Source organism: Rhododendron vialii, chromosome 8a (genome assembly GCF_030253575.1).
Source record: "Rhododendron vialii isolate Sample 1 chromosome 8a, ASM3025357v1".
NCBI classification, from domain to species: domain Eukaryota; kingdom Viridiplantae; phylum Streptophyta; class Magnoliopsida; order Ericales; family Ericaceae; genus Rhododendron; species Rhododendron vialii.
Genome location: NC_080564.1, coordinates 12,930,663 through 12,936,662, shown reverse-complemented (window position 1 = coordinate 12,936,662; position 6,000 = coordinate 12,930,663).

Sequence of the window (6,000 nt, the reverse complement as noted above, 5' to 3'; positions counted from 1 at the left end):
CCGTCTTGCTAGATGTATTTTATCTGTTTTTTTCTTGTAAATTCCTTCTTGCACTTGGTTTTAAAATCAAAGCTCAGTGCTTTCTTTGCTGTCAACGTCGTCGCAGCATGCATTTTTTTCGATGATTGATATTAACTTCAAAAATCTGTGCCTTTTCTTTTACATGCTTTGTCCAAAATAGTTTTCCAATCACCACAAAATGCCAAGGGAAATGACTATTTCTTTTCCATGTAAATTACTCTGTTATTTACGGAACTTGGATTTGTCACAAAGAAAATGAAAACTAAGGCACCTTTTGTTTCGATGTAAAATGTTTTATAATGTAAAATATTTTTTTTGAAAACAAACTTCAAAATTTTATTTTCCAGTGTTTTGTTGGCATTTGAAAATATTTTCAGAAATCAACAAAATAGTGTAGAGAGAGATGGGGGGCTTAAACGGTGGAGATATATGAGATTATTGGAATTGAACATGGGTCAAGACTGACGATCGGGGAAATTGAGCAGTGAGAATTGCAGTAGAAGACAACAGGTTCATTTTGAAAAATAACTTAAGGAAGATTTAAGGGTAAGTCATTTTCATCAAATTGAGGAAAAATATTTTCCTCATTTTTTACACAACCAAACACCAGAACATAGGTAAAACATTTTACCAGAAAACATTTTACATCCAAACAAACGAAGCCTAAATGAAATGCATCTTTACTCTTCTATGAAGAACTGAACAAAATCCAGTTTTGTTAACGGTCAATGTGTGTATATCTATTCATTTTCTTTTCATCTCGTAAATCACAGTGAAGAACAGAGACGGAAGGCTTTTGCTTCATTTCTTCCTCCACTCTTTCCCATCTCTCTTTGAGTACACTCCCTGTGCAATGAATTCTTTCCACATAAGAAATTAGTATTTCTAAAAAGGTGTAACGAACCGAATTTCGGGCCCTTTTTTTCCGAATAAAAATATAGATTTTCGTTCCAAATTTTATTTATTTATTTTAAAATCAACGTTTAATACGTCGTAACGATAAGATTAGGATTATTTTGAAACGTTTAAAATTTAATAATTTTGAATATTTTAAAACTAATAATATAATATTATTATTAGATATTATGTGTGTGTATATATACATATACATACACCCATCCTTATCACCAACCCCACCTCACCTTTCTCTCTCCCTCTGCCGTGACTAGAGGTGTAAAATGGGTCGGGTCGGCACGGGCACAACACGTTTGAAGGCGGCACGTCACGGCATAATCATGCCACAACACGGGAATGGCACGGTCTTAGCGGGCACGCGGCACGGCACGGGCACGGGCATGGGAGTGAGCGGGAACGACACGGTCACGGCACGGAAGTTGGCCTGGCACGGCACGGCACGACACGGTCTTAGACGGGCACGGCACGGGTACGACACGGAAGTGGGATGGGGCACGAGTCACGACACGGTTCTAGGCAGACACAGCACGGGCACGCAACACGGTACGAGCATTGAAGTGAGGGGGAACGACATAGGCACGACACGGAAGTTGACTTGGCACGGGACAGCACGACATAGTCTTAGACGGCCACGGCACGGGCACGACACGAAAGTGGGATGAGGCACGAGTCACGACACGGTTCTAGCACGGCACGGGCACGCAGAGCCGGTCTTGAGATTTTGGAGGCCTAAAGCGAATTCAAAAAATGAGGCCCCTATATTTTTAACGAAAAAATTCAATTTATGTGTCTAATATAAGGTTAAAAGATTAAACTTTTAACTTCATAATTTAACTAAAATAAAATTTTAAAACAATTTATACCATTAGAAAAAAATGAATCAAACGTATTGCTCATACATTGTGTTTTTTTTTGACTAATTATATTATAAACTTTAATTGTAAGATTGTTATTTTTAATAATAAGAGAATTAATTATTTTAAACATTTTTTATCAAATTTTGTTGAGTTCAAAGTAATTATTATGCTTTTATATAGTCAAAAGTGTTTTTTTCTTCTGTGAATTAGATATTAAAAGTTTAAAATTAAATTCAAATTAAAAAATTAAAATAAAAAAGAAAACTTATCCAAACATTTATAGTAGTGTGCAAAAGATTTGAACTCTTAGTATGAGGAACATTTAAAACAACCGAAGCACAACTAATACAAGTGATGCAGTCTTACCTAGATCCCGCAAAAAAATATAGAAAATAAAATTTGCCAATGGACCTTGTGAGACTCAAAACAAGGACCTCTCAGTATAAGCAATATGCATAAACCGCTAATGCTAGAACTCTACTTGTGCTAGAATTCGGAATAACTTATATATAATATATTTTCGTCTTATGAAAAATGAGGCCCAGTTTTTGTCCAAATTTTGGAGGCCTAAGTGGCTGCACCTCGGGACGGGCCCTGCGAGCACGACACGAGGCATGGAAAAACCGAAAAAAATATGACTCTAAGTAAAAAAGGGATTTCAGATTATAGTTTACTTTATTTGTGTGTATTTTTTGACAATCTAATAATTTATTAATCTTTTCCTTTTATTTAAGTAAAATAAGCTTTTAAAATATTTTATATGATTAAGAAATTTTGAATGAAAATTCAAACATGATAATATACCAATTACTACACATAGATTGATATATTTTGCGTTTTATCTAATAAAGATTTTTAAATATATATATATATATATATATATATTTATAGACAATAAATAAGAAAAAAAACTAATTTTAAAAGAAGATCGGTTTTTTAAAAAATAATCTCTATGGAATTCAAACCCAAGTCCTTCGGGACTTGACACACATCTCAAATCACCAAGGCCAACAATCTTTTTGTGCTACAGTGCTTATAATTAGAACAAGTAATACTCCCTCAGTCCCCTTATTATAGTCCAGTATTTCATTTTGGACTGTCCCTTAATAAGTGTCCATTTGGTAAAGTTAGTGGGTAAAAGTTGGTACATTATCTATTTTGTCCCTAAAAGTAGATTCCATTTTGAAAAGTTAGTGAGTAAAAAGTGTAATGATGATGGGTAAGTAAGGAAAGTGGAGGAAAAAGTTAATGTGAAAGGTATAATGATGATGTTTTTTTAATAAGTTGGAGTTACGAAATAGAACATTTAAAAAGGGACGGAGGGAGTATATATTATATAATTCTATTTAAAAAAACGGGTCTCTTGTACGCTAGCCACACGATTGCAACACAAGTATGATGATCCATACTGTTCATTTTATTGTTCTTGGTGTTTAATCACTCTCGCACATTTTCGGGTCTATCGGGTTTGTTAAGCCCTTTTATCGGGACGTAGATTTATTAATAGAGAATTTTTTGTTATGTGCGATTGAGTATATAACGATAACCAATTAACTTCATTTTTTGCATGAATGATATGAACAGTCCCACATAAAAGGTAGACGGTTCCGATTTTCAAAAAACAACTCGGGAGGCCCCAAAGTGGTGCATTATAGGACTTTAACCAATTAACTGATGGTACGCCATGGGCAGTTCCAAAGAGGGTATCGTGCCCTTGTTATGGCTATAAACGGAATATATCCTTTTAGAGCCCCGCGTGCAGGACAGGCAAGGGGGGATTGGCCCATGACACGGTCATAGTTAGTGATTGGGGAGGATCGATCTTGAGGAGAATATCGTAGAGTTCACATAAGGTAATGGATAGTAAGAAAAGGATTATGTGATATATTCTTCGATTCTTGTATTACAATTATTGAATTATCTGCTAGCTGTAATGTAAGGGGTTAGTAGGGTAAGGGTTTTATCTTCTAAGTTTTGACTCATGGCGTTTAAAAACACTAGGTACCAAGGAGGAGCAGAACAATCGAGCGGAGGAGCCGTACAATACCGAAGACCTCCCATACCAGGAAGGGGAGTTTGTCAAACCATGGAGAAACCATTAGAAGTCGTTCTGATCTACTTTTAATACCATACTTTCAATTCCAAGAGATGTAATCTTTAACTCCATACCTTTTGTAAAACTCATATTATGTTATCTTTATAATTCAAATCTTTAGACTTCCACTGCTAAACTCTATTTTCGAGATTTAAGATCTTCAGAAATTTTTTGAAATTATTAAATCAAGTGAAAATGATTTAATTAATGTGTTCGAAAATCAGGGTGTTACAAGGAGGCTCGCAAAAAAAAAAAAGAGGAGAGAAATTAAACAGGATATATACCTGCAATTAATGAAGAACGGAAATAAATTTAACCAAAAAAAAAAGGATCGTCGACGAAACTAGAGAAATGTCCCCTAGATTTTATAGATCGCAGTTATCAATTGCAGTATTGCACTCATTAGAGCATATCCGCTCATTACCCTTTCTTTTTCTTTTTACTCAAACTAACAATTTGAGTTATATGTAGCAAGTTTTATCCTCATGAAAAGTGCCGATGTGATAAGTCAATGACATTTAGGTACCTCCAAATCATTAAAATGGGTTGTATTTAGTAAATTTTGGGTTATACGTAGCACATTTTATCCTTGTGAAAAATGCCGACATGACAAGTCAATGACATCTTGGGTACCACCAAATCATTAATACTAGTTGCATTTAGTAAATTCAAAATAGCTTTCACACTATCCTTTTAACCATTTACACTTCTTCTTTTTTGTTTTTATCCACGTAAATTATAATATTGTCCTCAAATGTGTGAAAAATATATTTGCATAGGGGACCCTTCGTTTGTTGTGTTATAGTCTAGTTTTTTGGCTATTCTACTTTCGATTAGGCAATTGAAGAGTTCATTTTGGGCCTCCTCTTGTTTGATTTCTATTGTCCACGATGGCCAAGAAATTTCGGTTGAGCAAAAGTTTTTTTACGGGGTCTTCTCGTGGTTCCCATCGTCTGTCTAAAGCGGCTAGGGATAAGGGTATTGCGGGGTCTCTAGACTTGTTTTCGGAATGGGATATGGTTTTGGATGATATGGGCCCGAAGGATTTTCAAGCTGATTAGGTTTGGCCCTCTCGTTTAGCGAAAGCTGTGGTCACTGCAGAAGCTAGGTTTCATGTAGAGACCCGTATTTTTATTTCAATAAATTTGATGTTGTATAATTGCTTACGTAAAAAGAAATATGATGTAAATATGTGGATTGGGTTCAATGTGCTCGAATTTGAAAGTTTGGGGGTGTTAATATGTTTTGCCTTTGTGTGTGTATATATATATATATATATATATATATATATATATATATATATATATATATATATATATATATATATAAGGGAGTGTGTGAGTGTGGAGGATAAATTTTCCCCAAAACACACCCACACAACTCACGGCCCTCTCTCTCTCTCTTTCCCGTCCGACTCTCTCTCTCTCTCTCCCTCTTGCTCTTTCACTCTCTCAAGCTCAATACTCCTCAAATCCGTAGGGATCTATTCCTCCTTCACCTAATAACCACGATCTTGAGTTTGTATCGGTGGACTGGAATTTGGAGGAGGTGTTCTCGGTGGATTTCGGGTCAAGGATAGCTAGGGCTTGCTCGGAGTTCGTGAGTTCGGCTTTGATCTTTGAGGTAGGGATTTCTCACTTTTATTATGTGTTAATGTGATGATTTGGTGTTTGAATCATACCTTAAATCGTCGGTTTTGTTGCTAAACTTGTTCTCGCGAAATCTGAAATCGTGCGCTGAAAACCCAAGTCCTACCGGTAGGAGTTTTGGCCCTACCGGTAGAAAAGCTGTCCAGAAATGTCATTTTCATGAAATTTTGGTCTCCTACCGGTGGGAGAATGTGTCCTACCGGTAGGAAATGAAAATTCAGCATTTTTGAAAAACTTCGGAAGGGCATAACTTTTTCATCCGAACTCCGTTTTGGGTAAATTTTATACCGAAATTCATGTGCCGGAAGTCTACTTTCCAATGGTGGTGGTCTCATCTCCTAATTCTTAACCAATAAGATTCGGTAGCCAAAATAAGATAGATAGGTCCGTAGATGTTGGAAAATCCTTTTCCTTAGAATCGTTTGGGTGAGAAATGGATGTTCTTAGGTTCTCCTAGGTACTT